This window comes from Chinchilla lanigera, unplaced genomic scaffold, assembly GCF_000276665.1.
Source record: "Chinchilla lanigera isolate Chin_1 unplaced genomic scaffold, ChiLan1.0 scaffold00053, whole genome shotgun sequence".
In the NCBI taxonomy this organism is placed as follows: Eukaryota; Metazoa; Chordata; class Mammalia; order Rodentia; family Chinchillidae; genus Chinchilla; species Chinchilla lanigera.
This window is the reverse complement of record NW_004955454.1, coordinates 12488418-12507418: the sequence shown is the minus strand read 5'-3', so window position 1 is coordinate 12507418 and position 19001 is coordinate 12488418.

Sequence of the window (19001 nt, the reverse complement as noted above, 5' to 3'; positions counted from 1 at the left end):
AATCCAGCTTCATAAGGAGAGGTGAACTATCCAGAACCCAGTAACGTTCAGTTGGGGAGTCACATTTCAGAAATAAACTATCCAGTAACGCTTTGGCCATCGCAGCAAAGAGAGTACATCTTGGTGTAGCCAGGCATAAGAAAAATGCTCAGACCAGAGATAAAGACCCAGTCAAGCTGGGCAAAAAAAGTTTGTTTCTCTGCATGATGACTTTTTTTTCTTCATTCTTTCTCCCTCTTCCCTTCACTCTCTCTCTCCCAACCAGGAATCTGAGGACTCTTCTCAAAGCACCAGGGAGGGGTTTCTTGGCCCGGAATAAAAAGTGGAATTACTAATATTCCCACCCAATTCAGTTTCCTCTGCAGATTTTTAAGTCAATCAAAGAATCACTCCATTAACCTTAGAATAATTCTTGGATTTCTTTCTCTTATACTCTGCTGGGGTCTGTTAGCAATATTGTCAGATTGACCTTTAAAAAATATCAAAGATATGGATTCCTATCACACCACATTCCCTTTGCCACAGCGCTTGTGTGTAGTATATACCCTGGGTCATTTCAAAAAGGTTCCCAACAGGTCACTCTTTTCCTGTCTTTATCTCCTGCATCTCCTTCAACTTATTGTCAGAGGTGTCCAGCTAAAATAAAGTTGTTCCTAGTACTCAGGGAGACTAAGGCAGAAGGTTCACAAGTTGAAGTCCCATCTGGGCAATTTAGCCAGACCTTGTCTCAAAATATAAAAAAGGTGGGAAATGTAGCTCAGTCACAGAGTGCCCCTGGGTTCAATCCCAAGTGCCACAAAACTAAAAACTATCAACAACAACAACAAAAAAAAATACTAAGTTACTCCTCTGCTTAAAATCGTCCAATTGTTTCCCCTTTCACTACGGGTAAAAGTCAAAATTCTTACTATAACCCGTAAGCTCCATGTGACCCGGCTTCTGGTGTCTCTGCTCCAAGTATGCTGGTCTTCATGTCATTCCTCAAAGATTCTAAGCACAGTTTTCCCTCAGGACTCTCTAGGTCCTACTTCCTCTGTCTAGAACTCTTTCCCAAATATCTGCACACCACCCTCTCCTTCTAGCTGGTCACAGTGACTACCTGCCCTGGACACCTACCTCACCTAAAACTTAAAAGTCTCTCATCATTTTATATTTCCCTTTTCTCTCTACTTTTTCTCTTTACTATTCATTACTGCCAGCAGTCAGTATACTTTACTTACACACCTTGTTTCTTTTCATTCCTCCACTGTGCTATATGCCCCATGAGAGCAGGCTATTTATTAGTTTTATTCACTAGTGGGGCCCCAGAACTTGAAACAATGCCTGGCCTGTTATAGGCACTAAATAAGTATCTACTAAATAAATAATTCAGTGAGACAGTCTCAAAGTAATGAAAGTCTAAGAATAGAAGTATGGAGAGAAATTTAGAATTTAAAAGGCATTTTAACAAAATGTTTCCTGTAAGGTAGACAATCACTTGTCTTTTACAGATGAGGAAACTGATCCAGCAATAAAAGACTTGCCTTAGTCACGTGCCCAGGAAGTTACGGGATCTAAGCTTTCCAACGTCCATGCCCAGAGCCTTTTTTAAATCAGTCCCGAGTATGCCTTTCCAGTGATTGTGCTTGCTTTTGTTTAGTCTCCTGCTTCCTTCCCAGAAAATTTCTCACCCACCCTATTGACAGCAGTGACTTCCTCACAGACTTCCAGCTCCCTTCTGTCTTTGTCCACTAACCCCCGAATTAGCTACTAAATCACCAAATGATATCCCCCGATCAAAGCATCTTACTAATTCCCGCTTTTGCTGTGCCAGGCAATCAAGCCCACCAAATCCAGATGCAAATTAGCTTCCTGGCCTAAGTGAATGCACACACAGGTGGCCCCACCTGCTGAAGCGGGCTGCTGCAAGCCGGGAGTGAGTCCTCAACTTCTGCACCTCCCTGTCTTCCTTTACCTCTTCTGCCTGAAGTCCCCTTCCCTCATCTTCGGTGCATCTGTCCAGGCCCTTCCTGGAAGCTTTCTGAAAGCTTTTCCTCGGAATTCTCACTTTTCCTTTGTAACGCGTCTCACTTCTGCTTTATACTTTGGTCGTTCTGTCTACCCTTCTCTGGATGCCTACATCCTTGAGCACCTTCTCTCACTCCTCTCTCTTACCTGCCACACCACCTTCGCAAAAATGTGCTAAATGTTCATTTAGTTGAAGTGAGTTATACGCATGACGAGAAAGGTTGATGCATTAGTTTTCTTATCAGCAGTCTTGAAGATTCCAGGAAAGAACAGGGAGAGTGAAGGTATAACCCATAAGCCTGCAGTTCTCTTCTAAGCATATACTGTATGTTCCTCACTCCCTTTTTAAAATGAGAACAATTTAAACACCCCCTCAGCCTGCCTGTGGTTGGCCTGTAAAGACTGCAGGTTATCAGGTCACTTACAGTTCTTGGCAGAAAGAACTAATTAGAACGCGGAGGTAGACCTGGTGTCCCGGAGGAGGTATTGATCTCTTCCTTTTTGCCCCTCCCTAAGTGCAGAGTATTGCAAAGTGCCTACCCAAGCAGGGGTCCTCAGCTACAGCAACTGCTTCTCTGTTCCTACTCGTTTTTGCTACTTCCCACCTTTCTCTGTGTTTAAAGAATTTTTTCTTCTTATTTCTAAAGGTAGAACTCAACACAATTAACCATACATATATTAAAGAAGAAATTTGGCTTTATTTTCCACACTTATAAAAGCTAAGGTCTTACCGTGCTAGTCATGAATAGCAATCACCTCATATCCATACAGGAAAGAAAACTAAAAACAATTATTTATCTACACTTTGGTTATTTTAATGATGCATTTCCATGCCAACCAAGCCCAAGTTTTGACAAACTATGACATAATTATCTTCAAGGATGACCTTTAGTTTTTTTTATAACAAGCCCCAGGAGACTAATTGCTTACAAAGTAGAAGAATCAACTCACGCCCAATATTATCCAAACATTGGTTATGCTCTGTTAGTCTGATTAAGGATGAATTTTGTAGATCCAGAGGTGGAATTATTCACAAGTTATTTTTTTCTCTGAATGAGTGGGAGTTTGCATTGAGACACAAATTCATGAAATGTGGTTAAATACTGTCTTAGTCTGTTTGCTGTTGCAGTAGGACCAGTGGCACTTACTTGCAAACATTTCAAATATAGGTTCTTTTAGTCGAGTTACACCAGCCAGCTTTATATATAAGGTTTTTGGACTTGGAATAATTTAAGGACACTGGTGACTAAAGAACAAATCTTGTTGCCAGAGAGACCTCACTTTGAGAGCCCACATTCCAAGAGGGGTTGACCCTGGGCTTCTCTCAACATTGAGGAATCTGAGCAGTCAGAACAGGACAGGCTGAGGCCTCATGGAGCCTGTGGCCTTCACCTTACTGTGTGTCTCATCGTGGAAATCAACCATGGGGTGAGAAGGCTGCCAAGACAGGAGGAAGAGGAAAAAGCAGGAAGGGAGGAAGGAATGAAGGAAGGAAGAAGGAAAAATTTTCAGTGAATCAAACTTTCATCTTTTCTTGATAACTGAAACAGCAAGTAGCTATCTGTATAAAGGCAGACCAACAGAGTAATTTCCTCAAATACAGCAAGCTGACTATGATGTCTACGAGAGAGCCGCACAGCAGGGCTCTTCCCAACTTACTTGGAACTCATATTCACAAAGTTCTTTTCTACGTAGGTTGCCTAGAACTTGAAATAAATTTTCATCCATGGAAACACTGTTATAAACAGGACTTGGATCTATAAGACAGTCATGGAAAATGTAGCAATCCCTATGAATAAGAATATTTTGGTGTTTGATGAGTTGCTTGTCTGGGAAAATCCCATTGTCTTCTTTCTGAATAAAGAACAAAAAGCAGCACCATCTTCAACCCAAAGGAGAAGGCAATTCATCTGCCATTCAAGAATCCTGAAGACATAGCATTGACATACCAAGGTTGCCTGGTCCTCACAATGAAAGAGAAGAGTAGGTAATGAGAATTAAACTCACTGTAAAATCACACACGTGCTGTTCCAGTTGTGGGTGCAGGTGAGAGGTGCAGCCCGGAATGCAGGCTGTCACCTTTGTCTTCTCGTGTGATTTCCTATCTATTGCCTAAACTATCCCTGTACACTCACGTGGAAGGTGGTGATGAAGTGGCAGGAAGCAGGACTGAAAGCTTCATTAGAAAACTTCTTGCTGCTGCTGGATTTATTATCCATGCTGAGATGATGCTTGCACCCTTGTAGCATAGAAAAAGGGAAATTTTTATATATGTACCAAAGATGATCGCATTGGGCACTTTAAATATATGCATTTATTGATGCTATTTACTATGCTTGGATATGGTTCAAGTATGTCCCCCAGGGGTTCATGTACTGGAAGCTAGATGATACGGAAAATGAAAGAGAAAGTTCAGGATATCCATTGCTCATAAATATGTGATAGCTAGAGGGAGCAAAAAGATGAAATAGAAGGACTCTTGGAATATCAAACTTTTGCAAATGCTCCAGTGGAGAAGGAGAAAAACGGCTTTGGGACTCATAAGGACAGTTTTGTGCTTACCAAGGATTTTCAATTTCATACATAAAAAGTTAAAAACTCTAAAAATATTGTTATTTATTAATTACCTGTGTTGGGTAAATCTATGTTTTTAATAATAGACTTTACAGAATTGAAGAGTATTTTCTGACAATAAAAAGAGCCATAGTCACAGTAGTGCAAGAGATACCAAGTGCATTTTTCATAACCTCACTACCCTAAAAATAAGGAGAAATCAGTTTTCCTTCTTGAAGCAGCCTGGGGAGAAGGAACACTAGTAAAGTTAGGACATTAAGACACAGAAATAAAAAGTAGATACTACCCAGAGGAACCATCAATATATCAGCAAGATACCTGGACAGAAAGAATGATACACTGGAAAGAAAAAGATCATTCATGAAGATAAGAAACTGTAGCCTCATTACATAGGCTATTTGAGTGTCAAGTAGACAGATGGTCCTCATGGAGGGGGCTGTGATCCATGTTTTTAAACAACCTTTAGATCACAAGAACTGACAACTCACTGCTTGAGTGATCCCTGCCTTGCTGAGATTCAAGAGAGATGCGTGGCAGAGGATTGATGGGCTCATTTGAAAGAGAAATATTTTGCCTTCATGGAGAAAATGAACAGGCTGGCATTGCAGGATATTTCCATCCCCTTCTTCCCACATGCACAGAATTCATAACTACAATCCACTCTCTCGCAAACTGAGTGGATTCATCAAAAACCTCACCTCTGCTACTGTCACTTAAATTGTTTTCGACTTACTTCATCACTGAAAGGCAATATTATTAAACTCAAAATGTTAACTTGAATGATTGGAAGATTTCTTTTAAAAATTTAAAATGAATTTAAGTATGTTTTCCATGAAAGATTCAGATTACCTTATGAAATCATTAAAGTAGGAAAATAAATGGCACATAAAAATTTTAAACGCTACAAGTCTTAACATGTTTTCTGTTAATTAATGGAAGAGGTAATATAAGTGTTTTGCTGAGAGTGGCAGGCTTCATTTTCTGGATTGAGAAGTTGACACTGTGAAATTCAGATAGCAGGGAGGGATAAACAGAGGCATTATTCTGTGAGCAATGCCGTGGTTTTGACTAGAACTGGAGCAGCAGAACTGGTGAGAACAGGACAGATCCCAGGTATACTGTGAGTTAGAAGTAATAGAACTTTGTGATGAACCTGCTACAGAATACAAGGGAAAAACAGAAGCCAACTCTGACACCGAGGATTTTGGCTTAAGCAGCTACAGAGGTGACACTAGCACTACCTAAGATGGAGACATTGGAAGAAGGAGCATGTCCTATCAACTGATTATATCAATTGATGCAGAAAACGTGTTAGGAAAAAATCTAACACCCACCTAATCATGATAAAAAATTCTTAATAAGCTAGTAAATAGTGGGCTTCCCAACTCAATAAAATGCATCTACATTTGATTACATCATACTTAAAAGTGAAAGAAATGTGGAGTCAATCAAGAGAAGCTTCTTATAAAGGTTGAAAGATAGTCAACATAAGATGTACATGTCTGTGGACATGATTTTGGTAGGTACTTTATGTAATCACTACAATTACTCCTGTCAAAAGGGCCCCCAAAAAGCTAGAAAAAGAGTTAAGGAAGGAAGGAAAGGTAAGGAAGGAAGGAAAGGTAAAGAAAGCAATCACAACCTAAAAGAAGAAGGAAATTGTGGAGAGATGTGAGAGTGGTGTTTGTGTGACAGATCTCGCTAATATGCACAACATGTAGAAATCCATCATCTCAACAGACCTATAGAGAAAAGATGTGCATGAGGAAGCTAGTGTTGCTAAAGGTGTTACCGTTAGTAAATCAGGATCCACAGTGCTAGACAAGGTAGAAAGGCTGCTATCAGTGTGGACACATGAAAGGCAGACGGCAGGTTATAGCCTCTTTGAGTCTATAATTTGTGAAAAAGCTGGGGCTATAAATGCAGATCTCATGAAGGATAATCCATAAATGAGTAATAATGGTGAAACGTTGCAGCCAGTAAGGAGTTGTTTCACGATTTTAAAGCAAGAACTAGGGTTCATTGCACAACGAGGCATTGTAACAGTGCTGATAAAAAGGCTGCTGAAAATTACATACGCTACATCAAAACAATGAACACAGAAATAGCTTTTGCTCTCATCAAGTTTTCAACTCTGATTAAACTGGGCTTTTCTGGAAGAAAATGCCCAGAATAACAAACACTACCTGGGAAGAGAAGAAAATGCCAGGTCACAAGCCTATGAAGGATAGGCAAAGCTTATTGCTATGTGCCAATGTGAGTGGTGACCTCAAGATAGAGCTTCTCTTGGTTTATCACTCTGAGACCCCTACAGTGTTCAGGAAACATAAAGTTATGAGGAATAGGCTAGGGGTCATGTGGAGATCTAACACAAAAGCCTCAGTAACAAGAGTACTTTTTCTCAAGTGGGTCAGGGAGGCTTTCTCGCCTATTGTTAAGAAATATTTAGAGGAGAAAGGTTTACCACTCAAGACCCTCTTCATCATGGACAATGTTCCATGAGATTTGGAAGGAGAACTGGCTGAAGAATTCCCATAGCTCTTAGTGTAGTTCCTTCCACCTAATACAACTCCTCTACTGCAGCCTATGAACCAGCAGGTCACAGCTAACTTTAAGAAACTGCTTACCAAGGAATTGTTCCTGAAGTGCTTCCAGATGGTCTTGGATACAGATTTAACCCTTAAAGAGTTCTGGAAGGAGCATTACAACATCCTTTCCTGTATGGGGTTAACTGAGAGATCCTGGGCCAGTGTCTGTCTAAGGACACTGAGAACTGCCTGGTAGAAACTGTGACCTAAAATTATACAGGAGAGAGCATTTGAAGTCTATGCAGAGGAGTCTGAGCCTTCAATTGACCCTGTGATTGATGACATTGTCACTGTAGCAGAGTCATAGAATTGCAGATGGGTAGTGGTGATGCTGAAGAATTGGTGAGGGAACACTCAGAGGAATTGTCTATAGAGGAACTTTGGCAGCTTCTGGCTGAGCAGCAGAGAATAGCTACTGAGGAACTTTCTGAAGAGGAGGGGGAGTATCAACACTCAATGCAGCAAAGTTCTTCTGCTGAAATAAAGGAAATCCTGAAAAAATGGACAGAGCTACAAACATTTGTAGAAAAGGCCCTTCCAGACAGAGAAAAAGTCAATCATTGCATTCACCTGCTTAATGACAATACCATATCATACTACAGAACAGTGTCAAAGAAAAGACAGAAACAGGCAACCTTAGACAAGTTTTTAGTTCGGAAAATATTGAGACCTAGAGAGCCAGAAGCAGGTCTTAGAGGACTACAGACTCTCCCAAAGACAGAAAGGACACAGAGAGCCAGATTCCTGATGTTCTTCTGGAAGGGGACTCTCCTTCCAAACAATAATCACCTTCCATTTCATCCTCCCTTCCTGCAAGCCAGAGATGCCAACTTGGATGGTGAGTACACTATGAAATCATTGTTTCTGGTAAACAAGGCACATTTTATAACTTTTTGATGAGTATGCTATGAAAACTATTGGTGTTTCTGGTAAATTACACACATTATATGACCCTTTTTCATTATGAAAAGGTTAAAGAGTGCTTTGGAAGATTCTGAACACATTATGCGTATTCCCACTATTTCCTATGGGAAAAATAGTCTTGACTTACCATTGACATGAGTTACAACCCACCCTCATGAATGAATTGAGTTTGTAAATCAAAGGCCTACTGCAGATAGATAGGTAGCAGCTTGCTTGTGATGGGAATTGGCTTATGCAATTAAGAAGGCTAAAAATTCTGTCTGTAACCTCTAGAATGAGAAAAGGTGATGGTATAATTCAATTCGAATCAGAAGATCTGAAAGCTAGGGGACTTCCAGGCTGAGTCTGAAGGCCTGAGAACACTGGGACCTGATGGTGTAGGTCCTGGAATCTACATTCTCAGAAGCTGAAGCACTCCTACCCAAGGACAGAAGGAAATGTACTTCCCATTCTATAAGGCAGAGAGAGTTCATCCCTCCTCCCCTTTTGTTCTATGCAGGCTCTAAACAAATTGGATGAGACCCACACATTGGTGAGGACAGATCATCTCTGTTCAGTTTACCAATTCAAAAGCTAATCTCTTCCAGAAACATCTTCACATATACATCCAGAAATGTTTCACCTGCCACCTAAATATCCCTTATGCCAGTATTATGTACACAAAATTAAGTGTCATAGAGTATTGGTGACCCTTTCTATGGCAAAAGTTATCAGTAACCCCTGCAGCGAGTTACAGTGCATGGTGAGAAAGAAAAAGAGCAAGGGACAAGAATTACAAGAAAATAGGGTTCTGGTATGTTCAGTGTTCTCTGGGAACAAAGACCAAGAAACTCTAGCTAGCCACTATTTTATTATCCAGTGCAGTGGGAGGGATGCAGTGCTTTTCCTGGAACAGTGTTATTATGCTTTGTGATTAGATGTCCTCCCAAAGCCTCACGCACTTTTAGATGGGGCTTTTCCAGAGGTAGTTGAATCTAGAGTCTATGATTGATTTATGGTTCAATGCTAGGATCAAGCATGGTGGGTTTAAGAGTGAATGAATCCTGGATCAGTCCACTGATTGGATTTGCACCAACCTAATCCCAGCAGTTTGGATAAATTAAAAGGGGCAGAAGAGGCTTGTCTCCCTGTTTTGCTCTTTTTCCCTCTGCCATGTGCCACCCTGCCTTGGAGCCAGCTGATTATGGACTGAAATCTCTATGCTGTGAACTAAACAAACCCTTTCTCCTTTAACTTGTGGGTGTTGTGTATTTTTGTCCCAGTGACAGAGAAAAATAACTAAGACAAACAATAGAAGTAGTCATTGAATGGGCAAGTTTAACATCATAAAAGAAACAAGTTAAAATTCATTCCCTCACCTGGGTACTAGTTTTCCCTGTATTGTCCTCAGCAGACTTCATCCTGCTCTGTGAGCTCACAGCTGAACTGACGACCAGGATCTCAGCTGTGGTCAAGAAGAAGTGGGATTTCCGTATTCCACAACCAGTCCACAAGGCAGGCCAAAGAGGGCCTTGGACAGATACCACGTCAATTTCTAATTTGTGGTCCCCAACAATAGAGTATAACATGGGTAATCCATGCCAAAGATCTCATGGATCAACACTTGGAGCTGCCCCCAAAATGTTGACATCTTTCACAAGACCTTTTCCTAGCATACATCTGTTAGAATTAGAATTATTTGGGATGGGGAAACACTTGTATTTTCTAAGAAAATACATAAATGACAGAATTCCAAGAAATAGCCCTTTGATCATAAACATAACCACCTGGACTTTATCCTTTAGGGAAGATGTTTCACCTCTTGAAATAAAAATGTCATTTCAGATGAGTAGCAAGTTCTCAGAAAGTTGTATCCCTCAAAAACATAAAGAGGCTTCTTTTTATTTGTTCTTCAAATTAGAACATACAATGAAAGGATGGCAAAGTCAACCTGAACTGCTCATTCCACTTTGCTATAAGGGTTGCAATCTTTGAAGTAATACTGAGCCACAGTGACAGTTTTCTATCTCTTCAATTCTGATTTGAATTTCAAGTTAAAATTTTAACACAAAGCAAGGGCCAAAAAGGAGATAAATTGGACTTCATCAAACTAAAAGTCTATGTGCATGAACAGATATTATCAAGAAAATGAAAAAACAACCTACCAAATGGGACTCTCCCAAGGATCCCACCTCACAACTTCCACTAATATATGATTTTGAAGATTAAGTTTCCAACAAATTAAATTTTCAGAGCACATTCAAGCTGTAGCAAGTGTCCATCAGCCTATAAATGTGTAAACACAGTGTAGCATAATGAAATAGCTTCAGTCCCACAAACCAGCGAAGTACTAACACATGCCACTGGGGGGTCACCTTGAGTCCCAGAGTTGGTATGAAGATTATTTTCAACCGGAGACATTTGAGATTCAACTGATGCTGAAATAAACTTTTTCAGAACTTCCCTTACGTGCTACAAGCAAAGCCATCTGAGAGTGAGGCTGCCAGCGTTGTGGTATGGCTCTGGAGTATCCCCTGGAGGCTCATGTAGTAAAGGCTTGGTTCTCAGCCTGTGGTACTGTTGGGAAGCTGTAGAACTTTACGAGGTTTGTTGCTGGATTCTGGCCTTCTGGGGTTTGCTAGAGGTTTTTTCTAGGTTCTTTCTATCCTGAACAAGGTGTTGGCCAGGGCAACACAAAAGGTAGCGAGGTTTTACATTTGTTAAAGAATGAAAAGAAGCATGCTTTGCAGAGTGAGAGCAGGCCAACAAAAGAATTATAGAAAGAAAGGAAATGCACCCTACAAAGCACTGGGTGGACCACTGAGAGTTAGCAGGGGCCAAGTGAAAGGACGTGGGGTCCCCGGGAGCATCTTTGAAGGGAATATTGGGACCTTGGCCACTTCTCCTGCAGCCACTTCTCCACTTCCCCTCTCCCTCTGCTTCCCAACTGCCATGACTGGGAAGTTTCCCCCATCGACTCTCACCATGATGTACTAGGCCACCATAGGCCTAAGGACAATGGCACCAAGCAACCACAGACCAAAACATCCAAAGCCAGGAGCCAAAATCTTTCCTATTTTTAAGTAGATTATCTCAAATATTTCATCACAGTGATGAAAACTTACTAACACAACCATAAGCCCCGCCTTCTCCAGGGAAGCTTTGCATCCAGGAAAAAAGACGATTAAGATCAATTGGACTTACATTAAGACATATTATCACAGATATTACATTTCCTTTTTTATCCCTAAAAATCCACCTGTCTTTCCTAAGAAATCATTTGTTCTGTCCATAGAAGCCCTTTCTCCTACTTCCTCACCCCTGTTAAAAGAGGTGTATATATATATATATATACACCTTATATATATATATACACCTTATATATAAGGCAATATATATATAAGGTGTATATATATAAACCCTTATCTTTAGCTGTTCAGAGACCTACTCTTTTGTATGTGCACATACACGTATGACTAAACATTGTCATTTCTTCTATTAATCCACCTCTTATTGGTTAAACTGATAGGCCTCAACCACAGAACTTAGACAGGTAAGTGGAAAAAGTTTCCTCCTGACACTACAATACACAACATTATGCTAAAGCAAAGAAGCCAGACACAACAGATCCCATACTGTATGATTTCACTTATGTTAAATTACTGACAACAGGTTACATACTTTATGATTCCCTTTATGTGAAATATCCATAAATGAAAAACAAAGACATAAAGTAGATTGGTGGTTTCCAGGGCCTGAGGAAAGTGGATCTAATGTTTATTAGGACAGTGGATCTAATGTTTATTCAGAGTGAAAAAATGTTTAAAAATTAGAGGTGTGCTTACACAACTTTGTGAATGTGCTAAATGTTACAAATTTGTTTGTTTTAAAATTAGTGAATTTTACCTCAATAAAAACATTTTAAGAATGTAACTATAATACAGCTAATGCTTAATTTTTTGACCATTTTTGCATGCTTATATCTGGAAATGTGAACAACTAATTTGAAGACAATAAGCAATATAACAACAATTGTTGAATTTCTACCATCTTGTTCAGTGAAGCTCTGTATCATTTCTGTTTTTCTAATTATTTTTTATTCTCTATAATTGTTTAATCAATCTTGCATTCTTACATCTGGTAATCTGAGCAGCTTCACTGAAGATAACACTATGTAATATAACAACCACCATTAATTCTTATTTTGTTATAAAACCCTGTACCATTTTTATTATTTTTGCTTTGTGGTTTTTGTCTGTTGTTGCTATTTTGTTATTGTGTTGTTTTTTATTCTCTTTAAAATAAAAGTAAATAAATAAAAATATTGAATTAAAAAAAGTAACTGTATTTTAATTATGATGAACTTTGAACAATGGGTGTCAAAACTTGTGAAACCAAAGCCTCTCCGATATAAATGGCTTTATTGAACCATTGGAGGTATTTGCTAGAAAAGGACCAAGTCCTGCAACAAATTTCTTCAACTTCCAGAAACAAAGCTAGCTAGCAGTTGGGAAAATGTCCACTGCACCTAGAGATAATAGCATTTTTATAATTAAAATCTGACCCCTCCTAATAATACATTGTTTGCATTGAACCTAAACCAGCTGCAGACAATGAGGCAGGAGACTGGGGTGTGGCAAAGCGGCTGGGCACACAGGTGTGATCTGTCCATCATGGAGATCAGGACGTGTACAGAGAAGCAGTTCCCAAAGCCCTACACCTGGGACCAATCAGAGAATGCTATCTTCAGTTCTTCTCAAAGAACTCAAGCAGATTTTTGATAGAACATTCTAGACTTGACACCATCCTGAAGACTGAGAGACACAAAGGACGGCCATCGATCTGAGACCACTGTTGACTGCTACTGACCCACCCTGTGGTTTGCAGGGTGTATTTCTTTTCTTTCTATATTTCTCTTGTTGGCTTGCACTGACTGTTTCTTCTCAGATCTTTGATAAATGTGAAACCTCTCTACCTTTCGTGCTGCCTTGACCAACTCTGTTCAGGACAGAAGGAACCTAGAAAATACCTGTAGGAAACCCCAGAAGCCCAGAATCCAGCAACAATAAGAGGAGCCAGGTAACACTAAGTGGAAAGAGATTTGGGGTTGGACATCTCCTGAATAGGAGTTTCTGACGATGCTACTCAGGATGGTACTTGGGACTCTGAGTTATCATTTTATCATACATCCTGAAATGTGAAATTGTCTTTCGTTGTTTCAGGTTAAGACCCATTAGCTAATGAACCTCCTCTATGTCACTTCCTCTTGTAATTAAATATAGGACACAGCAGAAGTTTTCTTTTATTGTAAGCAAAAAGTTTTAGATTATATCCCATAAATACAGGAATCATTTCTTAAAATATTTTTTAAAAAACCTCATATTTTTGAATGATTAATTTCCTGTATAAGCATTTATCTACCCAAGACCAAAATATCCAGTTAAGTTAAACATTCAATATACTTGTCTAAATGAGGCTTCCTAATTGTAGAGATAGTTTGGGGCATATTTTTCCTCATTTAATGAAAAAGGCAAATTTAGAGACTAATTCTGCATTCTATTATGTATGATCACTGAGCTCCTTTTAGTCTTTGAACAAATAGATCTATTTTATGGGCACCTGAGATAACAGCAGGAATCTGAAATGCTAACTTGTGATGACACATGTGATGACACATGTGATGACACATCTGAAATGCTAACTTGTGAAGATAACATGTGAAATGTGAAAGACAACAAATGAAATGTGAAATCCCAACCAAACGGATCAGCAGAGAACTGTGGGAAGAAAGAGGCAAGCAGAAACAGAGATGAGAAAATCAGTATGCAGGAGACAGCCTGGTAGGGTAGTAACCTGCCTGACCTGAAGTAGGTCTTGACCGGGGTTTTAACATGAAATGCAAGGATCTTGTTTCCTTAGGACTCAGGCAGTCTTAGGCAATATTCAAGGGAAACTAACAATGAAAGCAGATTTCTGGATATTCAGGGAAGAGAAAGATGTGAGTCTACTGAATTTATGCTGACCCACGTGTGTTCAGCGTATGTCTCAAGTTATTCACACTGTTACCCTCAAGCTGACTGAACTGCTACTGAGGAGAAGAAGGAGGGAAGAAACCAAAGGAGAGGTTCCGGAAGTGGCCAGTGATACTGCAGGAAACCCTAACTTCAAGCCAGGCATCGTAGCCTCAAAGCAGGGAACTTGTGTTTAGTTTTAACTTCAAGATTCTCATCTATATATCAAAAGCCACAACTGATGATGTGACACTCAATCACTTACTCTGTATTTTCTTTCTTTTTAGCGTTCATGTTCCCTGACTTCTTGATATAAAGGCTTACAGAATCTCAGTGACAAATATCTTCTCCATGATGAATAGTTGAGATGTTCTATAGACCCACAGGTCAGTAGAATATATCCAGTTTAAGACTGCAAAATGACCTCCTTGTAATCAAGCAAAGCATTTTTATAAAACATTGTTATGCATTTATTTCTTTATGAATCCCATAGTACCTAAAAGCATGGACCTCTCACCCGTATGGAATGTGTTTGTCTCGGCCTCTAGGTCACCAGAAACCTTCCCTAGATTTCTGCAACGCCAGTGGTTAGCAAGGTGCACGGAGGTAGAGAGGAATGTTAAATTAATGCTCACAAACTCCATCTATGGCTCCTGGAGACCAAGACTGTAGACCTGCCTGATTACTGCCTGTTTGCTATGTAGGCCAGAGGCAGCAATAACAAAACCACTCTCTTTTTGTTGAATGAGTGAATGAATAACTGAACATGTTAATCAAAGGACGCATATATTCAGCCATTTTCATTACTTTGAGCCCTCTGACAGAATTAAAATATCTAAATAAATGTTTTAAAATTTTAAAAATAAATGTTTAAAAAATGATCACTTTAATATTTTGTCAACACATCCCTAAATATCTGTGTGGTAAACGCACTTAGATGTTTGATATTATGAATCTGAATGACTGCATATTAGACTTCATCAGATGTCTTTATCTGGGTAGGTACAATAGTTTTCTTTTAGGCACCATTTGTTATTTATCTTCTATATAAAACTAAAGAAATAGGATTTCTAATCTCATTTCTTTCTAGATAAGAGCTATTCTGTGCTGACTAAATAAGCGTGCTGACTACACATCATTTTCTGCTCTCCTTTCTTAGCTGAAATGCCCTTCTGCTCCGGGAAGCTACCCGAAATTGCTGCTCATGAGCCGCCTCTCAGAATTTTGTGTCATGAAGATGGCTGTGGCCTGGATTCATGCCTCTAAAGTAATTTTCCTTTGGTCAGAAACTCATACACTATACTCAGCCATTACAAAAGCAATGTTCTTTCACCTTGTGAAAGCAATGACAAACACTATGTAAGGACATAGTAGACTCTGCTAAGCTATTTAAACCATGCCTTTTTACATTTATATATGATATATTAAAGATAGGTTTATAGGGTATTTTAGCAAGCCCATTTTATTAACTGGGATGCTGATACAACTACAATAATGATACATATGCAAACATATAACATTGACTTGAGACAATGTGAAATTTGATGTATCCTTAGAATTGTAGTAAAGATATTATTAATTGAATTGTTTAAGGGTTAGGCATGAGCTGCTTTAATAAAAGCCTCCATTTTTTTCAAATACTATAATAAAAAAAGTGCATGTGAATAGTTATAAATAGGTAAATAAGGTCTATATGTATAATTAAAGCCTCAAATTTTAAAAAATATTTGTAGTATAAACCACTGCATTTATATATGCACATAACAGACATATATAGTCAAAATATCTATTTTCCAATTCTTAGGGTAAAAGTACTCTATTACAGATGTTTCTGACATGTTTATTTCTATTTGAAAATATTTGTGCACATTATTTTTTGTAACTTTGTAATCAAACATTTGGTTATTATGACAATTGTCAGACCAATGGCCAAGTTACAAGGTAGGGAAGACTGAGAGTTAAATGTGATACATCTATGTTGTTTGCAAAGAATCATTCTAATAATGCCAGCTGAGCCTGCTTTTGTCTCTTACCACATTTTCTAAGAGACCTCTTTTCTGGTTTTCTTTAATGTTCAAATACTGTGGGTAATCTTACTATACACAAATAATCAAAATTCCTTTCTATACATTATAAAAGCTAAAAGCGAAAATGTTCATGTTCTGGAAGAAATCTCACTTTCCTGTTGCCAAGAACGTCCTTGCTTATCAGGAAAATCCAGCTCATACTTCCTAATCTTTTGCATTTAGTTACTGAACTTGTCTTTGACAATCAAGAGATTCTTGATTCCCAACTTGCTGTGTGCAGTGTTTCCACATTTGTTTTCTTTGAAAGGAAATTTTCCACTGCCAACAGCGAACCAGTTCTAGGGTTTAGTTTAGTACTATCTCACATCGTCAAATAGCATGTATTGAATTGGGGTCAAAAGCAAGGGCACCTGCAGATACTGCTTCCAAATACCGCTATGATTGGAACTGTGGACTCAGCTGAGCAAGAACAAGTCGTGAAGAGATGTTGTTCTATTAAAGGACAAAGCAGTTGCAACAAACCTTGTGGGCTGCCTATTTTTTTTTCTCTAAAAGGTTCCTCGGTGAGAATTACACTGCAAAGACCTATGCCGTTGGGGTTGCCTAATATCTATCTCTCTACCTGCCTATATGACCTATTAATTTTATTAGCTTTTTAAAGTGTACTGTTGCATGGGTTTTTAATTTTAATGCATATTATATATAATGGCCTGGGGTGGTATTTCCCGCACAGGCATGCAGTGTGCATTGACCAAACCCAGCTGCTCTTTTCCGTCCTGCACCCCACCTCCCCACCCCTCCCAGTCTCCAGAAATCACTATTCTACTTTCAAGTCTACTTTTTTAGCTCTCATGCATGAGAGACACCTGTGATGCTTGTCTTTTCCTATCTGGTTTATTTCATTTAATACACTGTCCTCCAGTTGCCTCCATTTTGCTGAAAATAGCAAGATTTCAGTCTTCCTTATGGCTGATACATATACATATAGAGCCTTTGTCCACTTATTGACAGCGGGTACCTGGGTGAGTTCCATGTCTTAACTATTGTAAACCATGCTGCAGTAAACATGGACATGCAGGTATCTCTGTACTATGCCTATTTCATTTCCTGTGGCTATATACTCAGAAATGGGCTATCTGGATCATTTAGTAGGTCTGTTCTTAGTTTTTTGAAGAACTTCCATACTTTACACGATAACCAACAGTGTCATAGTATGACAAGTTACCCTCACCAGAAACTAATGCCCAGAACTGCACAGAAAGAACAGTCAATGTTTCCTTTGTCTATTTCTAAGTTTTAGATAACTGTTCTGATTTCTTTATAGAATCAGTGTCTGAATTTTCTACAGATTGGACAGTTATCTATACCCACATTCCTATTTACATAGAGCAAGGTAAAAGAAATCTCCACACCATGAAAAATATCAGTTATCTCAGTCCATTGAGCTATTAGAACAAAATGCCTTAGACTGTAATTTACTAGTAATAGAGATTTATTGCTCACAGTTTTTGGAGTCTGGAAAAATCTAAGATCACAATACCAGGAGATTTTGTATCTTATGAGAACTTATTTCTAACATGGCAGAGGGACCAACAAGCTCCTGCAGCCCCCTTTTATAAGGGCACAATCACAATCATGAAAGTATTGCCCTCATGGGGATTAGGTTTGTGGAATTTTAGGAGCATGTACACATTCAGACCATAACAATACTCCAAAACAGATAAATACAGGTTTCCAAGAATTCAGCTAAGACCCAACAAATACATACTTTAAATAACAATAAGTAATATGTAACATTTATTGAGCTCCTACCATGCAAAAGAGCCTGTGTTTTACAGCCAATAAATGTATAGAAAATGTTCACTATCACTAGTCATTGGAGATGCAAATTAAAACAACACTGAGATTCCATCTCACCCCAGAAAGAATGGCTGTCATCAAGGAGTCAGTCAATAGCAAGTGCTGACAAGGCTGTGGGATAAAAGGAACCCTTCTCCCCTGTTGCTGGGAGTGTAACTTGGTAAAACTGCTGTGGAAATTAGCATAGAGATTCCTCAAGAAACTAACCCCAGAGGTTCCATTTCACCTAGGTGTTCCCCTTCTGGGTATCTTCCCCAAAAGAGTTAAAAGTTCTTCAGTACAGTGATATATGCCCATGTTTACAGCAGCACAATTCATAATAGCTAAATCTTGAAAATAGCCCAAATGCCCACCAACACATGACTGGGTAAAGGTAATGTATTTATATATAATGGAGTACTACTTTACCATAAGAAAGGATAAACGAGTCATTTCTAGGTAAATGAATGCACCTTGAAATCACAATATTAAGTGAAATTAAGAGACACACAAGTTTAAATATTGCATCATTTCTCCAGTGTGATAAACCCAAAAGTAAAAAAACAAAATGGAGGACTGGTAGTAGGGAGCAGGCAGAGTATGTTCAAACGGGAAGTAGAACAGGGAGGAGGGACAGGGAGAGGGAGGGAAGGAAGAGAAAAGGGACTTGAGAAGACAATGGAAGGAAAAATCAAAACAAAACTTTTGTAAGTGGGGAAAGGAAAAAGGGTTGAAGGGAGGGGAAGGGAATGGGAAAAAAAGAAGAATTAAGATATATTATGTACAGGTACAAATTCCCTATAATGGATGTGATCATTGCGTGTGGTAAATATTTACTATTAAAACAATTAAAAAGTGACTGTTTTTTACATCTGTTATGTTATTTAATACCCACCAACACTCCACGGAACACTTACCAAATACCCTGTGGAATATTGGTACCTTCACTTACCATGATTAACTCCTGGATCTAGGACTTCAATAATTTGCCCAGAGTTTTACCTGAAGAAGTGGTGGAGATGAGCAATAAGCCAGTGTCTGTCTGATGACAG